The sequence below is a fragment of the Pteronotus mesoamericanus genome, unplaced genomic scaffold (assembly GCF_021234165.1).
Source record: "Pteronotus mesoamericanus isolate MK-2021 breed Mesoamerican mustached bat unplaced genomic scaffold, CSHL_Meso_final contig_94, whole genome shotgun sequence".
Lineage (NCBI taxonomy): Eukaryota > Metazoa > Chordata > Mammalia > Chiroptera > Mormoopidae > Pteronotus > Pteronotus mesoamericanus.
This window is the reverse complement of record NW_026555285.1, coordinates 19,924,064-19,938,463: the sequence shown is the minus strand read 5'-3', so window position 1 is coordinate 19,938,463 and position 14,400 is coordinate 19,924,064.

Genomic DNA, 14,400 nt, shown 5'->3' with positions numbered 1-14,400 from the left:
TGATATCAATAAATCATGTTCAAATACTGGTTTTAGAAATTAGAACTATAATACTGACCAAAAATTTAAACAAATAAAAATCCTTATTCATATGTACCTTATTGAAAAAATCTGAAATTAAGGGATGTTGGCCTTTTGTATTACTAGACAAGCATTACTGCTAACTTCTAATGTTCTTATTGCTACTTTGAAATGTTGTACATGCTTAAAGGAGGCAAATCTACTTCAAAGTCATTGCTTTATATATTTTCTCTATAAAAAATAATGTATTTTATCCAGGCCTTACTTTTTTGACAAGATTGCATAAAAATGCCATGATATAATCTGTGTTTAATTTATATGCATCTTTTGATTTATCATGGGGACTATATACAGTCCAGTATGTGAAAATCTAAAACTGTATTATGGGAGAAGTCCTGATAATTTAGGATTAACTTTGTGTTTTACAATAATTATCGAAGTTTTGTCATAAGAGAAAAAAACCTCTTTATTGAATTGTGTCACCTTTTTTGCTGTGAAAGTGCATATACTTAAGAAAAATTATATAAATTATGTCATCACTTACTTTGTATCATTAAAAATACAAATGATATGTTAAATTATGAAAAAGATGATATGTTGTTTATTTTGAATCATGGAAAACACCAATAAAGATTAAATCCTAACAGCAAATACCATTATCTAAAAAATTATAAGGTATATCATTCCATTTTAGAAATATGTTTTCATTTAAATACTACCATATATTTATTTCTTATAAATTATAAGCTATTTTCTACTAGGCAGTCACTATTTACTTTAAAAACAGTTCATACTGCATTCAGTTAAGAAAGAAAACATGAAATTTTTCTCACTGCAAAGCTTAAAATGTTTTTTTTTAATGACAAGTATTTACTATATTTTAAAGTCCAATTTCAAGAGTAGGTATTGAGAGAAGGAATAACACATAAACTGTATATTTTGCTAATGATGCAGGCTAGTCTGAAAGGACAGGCTGAAAGTAGTAAAGTCAATGGAATAATCAATACACTCAAAGAAGGATGAAATAAAGGACATGCAAGTCCCGTGATTAGTAAGCAGACAGTTCATAGCAGCAATCCTACACAAAATACAATTCACGTCTCTACCATTTGCAGAAGGAATGAATCTGAAAACAGCTAAATCTGGACTCTCAACCTAATTGGGTATTATTAAGAAAATGGGATTAAACACATAGTCATATGTAAAAATTTGGTACAGGTAGGGAATGCTACTTGAAGTATTTATTGTCATTTGTGTTACTTTATGTTTTATGAATAAATATTTCAATTAATTTAGCACTTAAAAATATCGACTTACTTTTGTTCAGTAAGCTTTAAGAAAAAGCCTGTTAAACACCCATTCCATGTAGCCTCACTGTTATTCCTCCCTTTTTAAAGAATAGATTTTTGAATTTAACAAAGAATGACAATAACTTCAAGTACAAAGGCAAAAATTGTTGAGGACAATTTTAATGTGTTTTATATGTTCTGATTAAAATTTAGATATATATTAAATCTATTCTTAAGATGACCAGCATCATATAACTAAATATCACTTTGTCCAGTAAAATATATTTGAGTTGTGATCATATATATACAAATTTAAATGTAAAACAGGAAAAATAATAATAATAAAGTTATAAAATCTAATTTTAACTAAATACATGAATCTATATATATGTTTATATTGTTTATCCACTTAACTGCCTCTTTCCAGGGTTCTTTCCTCCCTAAACTTATTTCTTTAGAAAAGAATCAGAAAAGATTGATAACTAAGGGATATTTGTTTCAATGGATGACAGCACTGACAAGAATTGTCAATGAGGAGAATTCCTATTCCACATGTTCATCTCTTTGCAACACAGCACCCTTGAGAAAGGTTTGAAGCCTCATATTCTTTTTCTTTACCTCTTTACCTAATCAAAATGTATTTAGAGGAAATTGTATTTTTATCATTCTTTCATGCATAAATCCATACTTTGTCATTGTTAAATATAACAGCCTTATATACAGTTGGGAAAGACATTTGTGTGTGGGAGTTTCTTTATATTAGTAACAACTTGTGCTATATCAGTGCATATTTTCCCTGCTAAAATGATATCCTATCTAGGTTAAAATCATTGCAATATAATGGAAGTGCTATTATTGTAGTGGACACTGTTTTTGTCTATCTAGAATTTGTTCCTCCTTACTTTGTTTCTAATGTATACTCATTTTATTTCAATTTCTGCTGGATGCCAACAGAATTGCATAGAACTTGGAAAACTTCTTCACTCCCCTGCTCCTGACCTGTAGAAGTAGATGAAGATAATTAAACCAATTGGTGCATGGACAAGGTGAACAAGAAACAGTCAGTTTGAAAGGAAAGGCTCCAACTTCATGGTTTTCACTTCTCTCTCTGGCTGTGACTTACGCTCCAGCCCGTCCGTAGCTGCAGTTTCTCTGCCTGGCACCGTACAGCAATAAGGGGAATCATCATAGTGGCAAAGCTTTCATTGTCTACAAGACCAGGGCGAAAGAAAGAAACTGGGTTTCTTTCCTACCTAACTGTATGTTGAAAAATAAACTCTTCATATTTTTAAGTTTGAATTAGTTTCTGTTACTTGAAAATAATAGCATTTTAATCCTTAGAGCCAGGTTGGACTTTAAGGTGCAAGACCATGACATCTCAGTTCTAAATTGACTACTTAGTTCCCAAAGTACACAAAGTGATAATTTTCCAGTGACTTTAGACATTTGAATTATACAATGTTGGATGTCACAGTACAATAAAAAGGTACTCTTATTCTCCCATCACTTTTCAGATGAGTGGCCCCAAAGAACAGAGTGATTGAATTTAATTTAGTGGCAGAGCCAGATTTAAACCCAGGCTTGTCTGAATTCAGAACTCCATTCTCTTTATGAGCCTTCCAATATATCCGTTTATAAAAAGCATACCCCATAAAAGTTGTTTAGTGTCTCTTACAGATAATAATATTGTGGTAGATAATATCTCATCTCCGGTACAATCTATATTTTTCTAATAACCTTTATTGGCACTATTTTCTGCATTTGTTTCACTGAATAACAACAGATTGGAATGATAAAATAAATAATAAAACCACTTAGTGTTTACTCTAGCAATCTTTTCCATCTAATCTCTTTTTTGTTGTCACAGTGTTTTCAATTCATTAATTTTGGCTGACGTGGTTCTAATTTTATTTTCTGATAAACTCATGACATTATACTTTTATTGTTCTGTAAACATAAATATTGGGTAGGAAGAGGAATCGAAGCCAGAAGGAAATAAGATTCTTTAGATGCTAGAGAGAAAAAGTAAAACAATAATTAGAAAATAATAGAAATTGATCAACACTTTATTGGCTGCATAAAAATATAGAGCATTTTGTAAGTGCTTTCTGACTCCCAATCAGATAGAGTTTAAATAGCCATTTTAAAAAAGATTTTATTTATTTATTTTCAGAGAAAGGGGAAGGGAGAAAGAGAGGGAGAGAAACGTCATGTGTGGTTGCTTCTCATGCGCCCCCTACTGGGGGCTCTCCCACAACCCAAGCATGTGCCCTCGACCGGAAATTGAACCAAGGATGCTTTGGTTTACAGGCCAGCACTCCGTCCACTGAGTCACACCAGCCAGGTAAATAGCCACTTTTAAAAAGAGGATAACTCATAATTTGTAATGATTTTCTGGGCTCCATGTCTCCATGTCCTAATAATCTTGAACTTTGGAGCATTTAATGGCACTTTATATTTTTACTTTTCCCCAGGCTCAATGGCCAACTGATGAAAAAAAGAATTAAACATAGAACTAGGTAGTTAATTATTAATTAAATCTCCTATTGTTACTCCCACTCTAACTTGTACCACATCATCAGGAACTGGCTCTAAATCATCTGTAAATAAGCCCTTCCCTTTTACTAATTTCTCCTATTTAGGCTCCTAACTCAATCCATGCCTGCAAGTTATCTGCCTAGTTCAGAGACCAGTTGCCCAATTTCTCCCACATTTTGACTGAATTCTGTCATAAAAATGCAACCTGATTATTTTATTTGCCAAACATCTGTGTTCTGTAACTGTGCCTGGCCCTCACACTTGTGGCCAGGTGTATTTCTGAAGCTGCGATATGAGCATCTATTGGGGTCTATCCCTATCCCTCTTGTTATATCTCTTTGAGAGTAGCAGCTAAACAACAAGAACTTCATACTGATGTCTGAGGCTTAAGATTCCATTGAAATGGAACTTTCATGCATAGCTCAACACTGTTTCTTAGATCCAACCAGCCAAACTCTACTTAAAGAAATAAAAAATGTCACAGAGAATAACTCTTTAATGCCAGATCTAAAACAATTTCGACACACAGCATTCTTTGCTCAGAGAAACAGCTATAGATGAAAAAAGCCATATATAGTGTGGAAAAGAAACATTCTTTCATCACTAAACTGTACATGAAAAGGAAAATAATATTAATGTTATTGAAAGGAGAATAATATTATTGAAATAATATTAATATTAAGAAAATCTTAATCATCCTAACTTTAGATTAAAGTTAAATATATTAAAGCTAATTTATATTAAAGCTAATTATATATTAATTAGCTTTATATATTAAAGCTAATACCTGTATCGCATGACAACAAATGTATAAAACAATATATTTATAAATTAAGCAATTTCAAAGAAAAGAGATAGAGAATATAATAGAGAAATTCATGATGTGCATATGTATATATTATACTTTTAATATTAGCAAATATTTCTTAGAATTTTTTAGTAGATGAAGTGAAGATTGTAATTCTGACACCCAACAACACTAAACATAATTGCTTCAGATGAGCAACCAATCAAATGACTCAAGCTATAAACTTTGAGTTTATGGTTGTGAATTTTTTATTCATTAGGCAAGAGTCACCACTAAACTCTGTATGTAAAAAATCTGATAGAAAATATGCTAGGATTTGTGGACCACACAGTCTTCAGTTTCTTGCAAACTACTCAGCAGTGTTATGTTAGCGTGGAAGGAGCCATAGACAATATATAAGTGAATGGGTATAATTATGCTTTGATAAAGTTGCATTAACAAAAAGAAGGAACCAGACCAAATTTAAATGGTGGATCCTAGTTTGCCAAACTTGACCTGTGAGACCTATAAGAAATTTATAGAAAAAAATGACTGAAAGGTATACAAAAATAAAACATTCTCATTTCTTCTTAATGATATTTCATACTCTTTTGCTTTACTTATCTTTAAATATTAGGTTACTATTTTCCAAGTTTCATTTTCCTCCATTTGTAATGTGTGAAATCTATATGTGGATAGTTAATTTAGTAAGATGACTAAATCTTACATCACAGTTGCTGACTATGATGAGAGGTTATCTCTCTGTTATCTAACAATGCATTCAAATATAAGGGGAGGCAAAAGTAGGTTTACAATTGTTAACTTGCAAAACAGAGTTTATTCTTATCTCATTATTTATTAGTTATTATAGTATCTCCATAGAAACAACTGTAAACATTTTACCACACCCTGTATCCTTTCCCAACACTGTTTATTATGTTTTTAAAGAAGAAACTTTTATTTATTTTTGTTCAGATTTTTTTTAACACTTATTGAACCACTGCTGCATTTTGGGCACTATAAATGCACTGGAATACAAAGATGGTTAAGAGAATTTCCATGCTAAAAGTTTACTGTGAATGGCATCTTTATTTCTCCTTGGAAGGTAAGAATGGCAGAAAAGTGTTTGTGTGAGCAAAGATACACTGTTTCAAAACAGATGGGAGCTTCTGCTGTAAAGGATGAACTCAGCAGTTCTGGCTTGTCCAAATTCTGTACTTTCCAAAGAGAGTTTTAGCCTTTGCTCACATTCTGGGAGAAAATCTCAAAGCCCTTGGACTGCCCAATCTGTTAAAAATGGCTTTCCTTATCTGGGGTCTTGGTCATGCCAGACCATTTATGCTAATAATGAGGTTCATGGTGAGGCCTTAGACCATATGGTATTAATTAGTTTGACCTTGAGAGGGACTGGAGACCAAGTAACCAACTTCAAATCTGCAGGCAGTCAATCATGCTTATCTTGACCAATTTCCAATAAAAACCCTAGACACCAAAGTAGGACAACAACCTACAAGGTTTCCCAGTTGCTGATACTCTTGCCCATTGACACACACTGTTGCTGGGAAAATTGAGCATTGTTGTCTGCCTTGCTCCCCTGGGAGAGAACAATTAAAAGTTTCCCCTGGTCTCTCTCTCACTCTGCCTTTTGCAACTTTTTTGTTGTTGCTGATTGTACTCTGTATCCTTTTGCTGCAATAATCTATAACAGAGTGTGTAACAGCTTTGCTGAGTTTGCCTCCTTCCAGTGAATCATCCACCTGAGGGTGATCGTGGTGATCTCTCATCACAGTACTTTTAAGGAAAAGTAAGCTGTTTAAAATACCAAAGTTATAAATTGAGAAGCAGAGGCTAATAGTAAGTATAAATGGATGTGTAGGTTGGGCAGATATTGAAGTGTTTTGTAAAACATACTTAAAATTGTGGATATTTTCCTGTGCATTAAGTGTTGTAAACTCCACCCTGCCATTCCTTCCTTCCTTCCTTCCTTCCTTCCTTCCTTCCTTCCTTCCTTCCTTCCTTCCTTCCTTCCTTCCTTCCTTCCTTCCTCCTTTCTCCTTCCCTCCCTCCTTCCTCTCTCTTTCTTTTTTCTTTTTCTCTCTTTATTTCTCTGTCTCTCGTTCTTTCTCTCTCTCTCTCTCCCCCCTTCCCTGTCTCCCTCTCTCTCTTTCTTTCTTTCTTTGGGTAAAAAAAAGGTTTATTGGAATAATGCCACATGTTGAATGTAACTACATTCATGCTACAATAGAATATTCATTGTGACAGAGACTGCATGGCCCACAGAGGCTAAAATATTTACTATATGATCCTTTACAGAAAAAGTCACCAATCTTTTATATGTAATGAGATGTTATTGAAAGATTTAAGCATGAGGGAAATGTGGACAAATTTTAATTTTGTTCATGGAGCTGGATATTGGTTTTAAATTCCTAGATAATGCTTGTAAAAAATATTGGTTATGTTAGATGTGGTATATTAAATGTGGCTAAATTAAGTGGATGACAGAAGTGGAAAAAAACCACATTTCCCAATCGTAAAAAAGTGTTAATTTAATAAAATTAATTACTTTTTTGCATTTCAAATATAATTGCAATATATAATTGAAGAATGGCTCATCATTTATTCTCTGCCATTTAAATATAGACTCTTTGAAAAAGAAATAGAAAAATATAATTTCTGTATTTTTTATAATTGTAAGAACTGTCTAGTTAACTATTTGTATGCTTGTCACATATGAAACATACTTTGGTGAAAAATATTGTGTTTATAGTTTTTATAAAGTGCCCTGACTTTGAAATGTAAAAATCAAGGTATCTGGCATAAATTTAGCAAGTATACACTGTTTTGTTTTTTTTTTCCCAAATTAAAAAAAAAATAGGACTTCTGGTTTCTGGCTCCCCATGTAACGAGCTTATAAGTCTCTATTCCATCCTAAAAAATAAAAAGCTGACTAGACTGTAAAGCAGCTCCTCTAAAATCCATCAGGGAGACCACAGAGAAAACTGCTGCCTCTGAGACCAGAGAGTCAGATAAGTGAACACAAGGAGGCATGGCCCCCATGAGAAGAACCCCCAAACAGTAAGAGCCAAGGGAGCCAGTGCAGAGGTAGAAAAAACTGAACTGTGTTGAATTGATGGAGGCTTACTGGGGACAGTTAGAAGAGTTAAAAATTCCAGAGGACCCAGTTATAGGATCGTCTCTACACAGTGTGAGTTTTATCTCCAGAAGCTTAATCAGATTCTAATAATAAATATGAGAAAAATTCCCTTATATTTCCATCAGGGGGAGGGAAGAAGAACCATTTTGAAATATGCCAGGGTGCTCAGTTCTTCTTGAGGAGGCCTACCGTCAGGAGGAAGTAGTTAATCAGTGCCTAACCTGCTGGGGTATTATGTGAGCCTAACTGCCCTGGGGAAGGAATATACCCAGCTTCTCTAAACTTTAGGCAACCGTTATTCTGAAAGCTAGGCTTTAGGAAATGCATGACAGAGGTTCTCATTTAGGGCTCATGACTTACACAGATATCTTGAAATACCATTTAAAGTCATTCTAAATCACCCTTACTGTTGGGAACCATCCTGCCTGATTCCAGGGACCGTAGGTTGGCCAGCAGGCAACAGGGCCCCAAGGCTGGAGCTGAGCAACGAGGTCTTGGGAAAATAGGCCACTGAGGAGACAAAACCTGTTCCTCTGCCTCCCTCACATCACCCTGATTGGCCCTGGAGGATGGCTGGTTAGTCAACAACAGGTAAGACCCCTCAATGGCAGGGGCAACCTAAGACAGGCACAGTCACATAGGGGCCATAAGGGAGGGACTTGGGGGACACAGAGAAGGGGCAAAAGACCCTCACCCTTCAGCATTGTCATGGCCGGAGTCCTCATTCTATCTGAAAGAGGTCTCCTTATCTCTTGGTTGCCCTCTCCACCCATCTGACTGGGTCAGTGAAACAATACTAGAGGCAGGTACAGCCCTGATCTGGATCAGGCGGTTCTAGGAGGCAATTAGGCCTCGAAAAAGAATGCATTAAATCCTATGACACCTACTTTGTTAAGAATGCCCTCGAGTTAATGAGTACTTGGGGTCTGAGCATAGGATGAGAAGGTTTCCCAGGATTCAGGGCCCTGGAATGGGCACCACCCTGTCTACCAGACCTTGACCTGAGGCAAATCTCTGCTCTTTCACTTGTTATCTATGATCTCTATCTGTTTTCTGTAAACATAGCCCTTAGGCATTGATTAATAAGCTTTGCATGCAGGCTGTATACCCCTGGGCATATCATTCTCAATAAAGTCCACTTCAGTAGAAGGGCTTGGGACATTCTCCACTGGAGGGAATCACCACCCCCTCTCCTGACAAGCAAATCATGTATATAGTTTATAGCCTCATCTGTGGTGGCCAGGGGGACTCTGTGGGACAGAGCCTCCCCCATCTGGAGCCCGAACAGAGACCCCTCACCTTACTTTTAAATTAAAGTAGTTAATGGAAACACCACAAGATCTTTTTAAAGAAGGTTATACATTTCTACATCACAAATTTAATTTTTTTCAGTATTTTGTAAACTATATTTAATAGTTATTAATAATTCTATACATTATACATTTTATTAATTTAAAAGTATTATTCCCAAAAGGAATCCATAGGTTTTTACTAGGCTGCCAAAAGGGTCTTTAGCACACAAAAAGTTTAATTACCTTTGTAGGTTGGGTGTTTGGGAACTTTGTGCCTTGGGGTGGTTACCTCAGCGATCGGAAGCCTCCACACTCGCATCAGCTGCAGGAGGTTAACCTGACACTAAAGCACATGTATCTACAATTTATAATTGTATCTGCAATATATAATAGGCATGATAGTGAACTGCAAATGTCTTCTGAAGGGGGAATGCTGAGTTTGAATTCTAACTTCCCCATTGGTAACTTGTTTTAAATTTTTTTTTTAATTTGAAAAAAGGTAACAGTAATACCCATAGTAGAATAGTAGAACTGATTTAAGGATTATGCTATTTAATACGCACGAAGTACTGAAAAAATATATGTCTTATGATAATCACTAAACATTTTTCACTATTATTTTTTGAAGAAAGAATGCTTTCACAATATCCATTTTATTCAACAATGTATGGTTTCTCTCCCAAAATTTGTGATATTGGATGCTCTTATTGAAATAAAAATATTTAAATTTGAGATCACATTTTACACTGCATTTCATAAGTAATGCAGCTAGTCTTTTTCAGTTCTTTACAGTTCTTGGTTTGTGAATTTTATTTTTTGTCATTTGCTTATTTTTCGTATTATAAAATACTTCTTGTCTTTTTTATGTATAACAAGTTTTTATGCGTTTTAGTGTGAATCCCAGGGAAAAGAATCTGAGGAAAAGGCTCATGTGATTTTTCTTTTTTGAGAACGTATAAAATTAGGGAAGCAGAAGTGAAGGACAAAGGGACAAGGAGAGCAAGAAGGAGAACCAATGAAAGGCTGGTTACCACATGGTATTAAAATATATGCATAACACATAGGCACAAACAGCAGTGTGGTGATGGCCAGAAGAAAGGGGAATGGGGGCTGGGTGGAGGTGGGCAAAGAGGGGCAGAATGGGGACAATCTGCATTATGTCAAAAATAAAGTTAAAAATATACAAATAAATAAAATATACTGACAGGTTGACCACATGACATTCTTCTGAATAACAGTAAAATGAATGTGTCCTTACAAAGACCATTCGATAGAGAAAGGGGTAAAAACTTACGTGCTTTGACTAAATCCATTAGTCAAAGATTTGCACTCCTAGAGATAGGTAAGAATTTATGTTTTGAGTTAAAGATTTGCACTCCTAGATTTAGACTGAGCTCCGCATTTAAGTTGCTCATGTATATAAACTGAGATGTTTTATACCTCAAGGTCTACAGGAAAACCCCAAGTTTGGGGGCAAAAATATATGGATTGGGTATTGCTAATGGTCCACCCTCATGAAATCAGGGACAGGAAGCAAAGTGCCAATTGCTGCAGCAATACCTTGGCTGGGTCACTGTCCAAGACCAGGAAGACATGGGAGGATCTGAAGTGACGCATTGGAGGTGCTTCATACACATATCAGGGACACTAATTCTATGTTATAAATGTAACTTTTCTCAGGTTTCTTTTTATAGTTGCAGCAAGAAATATTTAAATGTATATAGTTTAATATCTCTGTTTAAAAACTGGGTTGATTATATCATACCTAATTGCATATATCATACTTGGTTACTTAGCATAATCCTACAACTTTTTCTTAATACCAAGTTAAAAGAAAATTACTTCTACTACCTGTTAAATTAGAAATTATATTTCTAATATATTTAAATAGAATTAAATTCAAACAGTGATATTTTGTTACTATTATTGAAAAATAATCAATTCAACAATACATCCTCACTGAAATGGAGCTAAATTTAACATAACATTTCTTCACTCCTTGTGGTTATGAATTATGAATGGGTTTTATAAATCTAATTTATTAAATAACATTTTACAATAGATATTTTTCTTATACAACCAAGCAGGATTTTTTCTTATTTTCCTTTCTTTCTGAAATGTATTTTTAAAATAAAATGTTCATAATAATTATATAATTAAATTATTTCCCAAAAATAAATAAGCATTTTTTAAGGAAAAAAATCATTATTTCTTCTTATGAAGGCTATAGAATTATCTACTCTTTTGTTATACATTACATTAGGAATGAAATTGAGTTCTAAAATTATGGCTATAAATTCTTGTCTTTTATAGGAGGGATATTTTATAGTTGATTGCAAACTCAATGTCCCATATTAGCAATTCATCATTTTACAATATTAATATTCATTTTTACTAAATATGGAAACCTCATATAATCAGCAATTTCCTCATCAATTTAGGGAAATCAAATTCATTATTAAAAGTTAGTATAATATTAACAGCAAAATGCCATCTCTGTTTTAAAAATAAACAAGTCTTGATTTACGTATTATGTCTAAATTTGAACATTGTAAGAAGAGAGAAAATTTATAATGTAATATGCAAATTATTTTAAAGGATATCTAACTCATTCAATCTATGTGTTAAATGAGAGAAAGAGTGTGAGAAAGAAGGAAGAAAGGAATAAAAGTAAAAAGAAAAGAGGGAAGGGAGCATAACAAAAAATAAAGTTTATATTTTTCTTTCTAGTTACCAACATAAATAAAATGTGCTGCTCATATTCTAAACATAAACTTTATTCTTACTCAATTTTAGTCTTTTTTGGCCAATATAAGTACAAAATTAAAAGTTAATTGTGTCTATTTATATAAGAGAAACATCTAGAATTTTTAGACAAAACTATTAATAGAGAAATACCTCTTTATATTCTAAGAGGACACATGGCTGGGCATGGTACAAATCTATATACTAGAATAAAAGCAAGGGTCTCATGTTGCTGAAGATAAGAATATAGTGGTAAGAATTCTTTCACAAAATTTTTTGTGTGTATATATTAATATCCTACTGCCCTATTCTATGATTACTAAATCATAGTTAATTAAATTGTAGTTTACATTTTAAAAATATAATTTCTATACTTGTTCATAAGATAGGCTCAATGTTATGTACTAGAAATCAAAACAGTCTTTATTTCATCTGAAAATGTATGCAAGGACCTTTCTAATGAAAAATAATTCTAATTTATAACAAAGATTTACATTGCCTATATTTAAAAAAATACATTTAGGGAATGCATAAGAAGAATATAATTTTATAAGACAATCAAACATGAAGCAAATAAAGTGAATTGATTGCCTTCCATCTAATGTTAAACAAATTCGTCAGTAATTACCCAAAGTGTTTTAATATGACTTGCTTTGATTTATGTTGCTACTTAATTTCTAAATTTTCACATATATTTAATATATTGATTAAATTATTCAATATATATTTAATCTATATATTTAATCAATATATTTAATATTCTATATATTTAATCAATATGTTTAATATATTGTCACCTAATATGAGACAAAGGAGCCAAAAATACTCAATGGAAAAAACATAGTCTCCTTAATAAATAGTGCCAGAAAAACTTGATAATCACGGGCAGAATAATAAAATTGGACCCCCATCTTTCACTGCTCACAAAAATTAAGCTCAAAATGGATTAAAGACTTAAACTTAACTCTTAAAGTCATAAAACTCTTAGAGGAAAACATAAGGAAAAAGGCCCTTAACATTGTTCTTGGCAATAATATTTTTTGGATATGACACCAGAAGCACAAGCCACAAGATTAAAAATAAATAAGTAGCACTACATCATACAAAATAGTTTCTGCTCAAACATAATAAATAATCAACAAAATGAAAAGACAACCTGTGGAATGGGAGAAAATATTTGCAAACTACATATCTGATAAAGAGTTAATATTTAAAATATAAAAGAAACTCATACAACCTAGTAATAATAATATCAATATTCTGATTAAAAATGGGTGAAAGAATTGAATAGACAATTTTTCAGAGAAGATATTGAAATGGCCAACAGGTATATTAAAAAATGTATGACCTCAATTATATATGGAATCTAAAAAAGCCAAACTCATAAAAACAGAGTAGGATGGTGTTTGCCAAGGCCTGGGATGTGGAAGAAATGGGCAGTAGGTATTAGTCAAAGAGTATCAATTTCAGATATTAGATGAATAAGTTCTGGAGACTTAATGTACAGTAAAGTGACTATAGTAAACAAATCTATATTATGTACTTGAAAGTTGCTGATGGAGTAGATCTTAAAAGCTCTCACCAGAAAAACATGGTAATTATGTGAGGTAATAGAAGTGTTAACTGAACCTCTCTGTTAATCACTTTGCAATATATATGTTTCTATCAAATCATCACCTCATATATCTTAAATTTACACAATAATATGTATTAATTATATCTCAACAAAAATGAAAAATAAAACTATATTTATTAAACTTAAAAAATAAATAAATAATATAATATTGTTATGGTCAAATGGTTGGGTTAGCCAAAAATATTGATTTTTTTTCATAAGATGGGTCTCGTAGCACTTAGCTGTCTTCAACTTCATTCAAAGCAATTTTGTTAGAATTGTGACAATAGTCATATCAGAATATATTTAAAAAACTTATCAAAATTGGTGAATTTTTGTATAGTCATTTTAATATTGAAGGTGGAAGAAAATGTCCAACATTTCTAACATGTTATGCTTTATTATTTCAAAAAAGGTAAAAATGCAACTGAAACATACAAAAAAATATTTGTGCAGTATATGGAGAAGGTGTTGTGCCTCATCGAACGTATCAAAAATGGTTTGCAAAGTTTCGTGCTGGTGTTTCTTGCTATACAATACTACATGGTAGGGTAGACCAGATGAAGTTGGTAGTGATCAAAATGAGACATTAATTGAGAACAATCAACATTATACCTCCTCCTCTCCCTCCCATCTGGCAACCTTCTAGTAACTAATTTCTTTTCTCTCACTTTTAAGAGTCCCTCTTCATCTTTAACCCTTGGCCTTTTAATAATGATGTGTCTTGGAGTGGGCCTCTTTGCATCCATCATAATTTGGACTCTGAGCTTCCTTGACTTGCATGTCTATTTCCTTCACCAAATTAGGGAAGTTTTCTTTCACTGTTTTTTCAGATAGATTTCCAGTTCCTTGCTCTTTCTCTTTTCCTTCTGGCAGCCCTATGATGTGAATGTTGGACCTCTTAAAGTTGTCCCAGAGGCTGCTTATACTGTCCTCATTTTTTTGGATTCTTTTTTCTT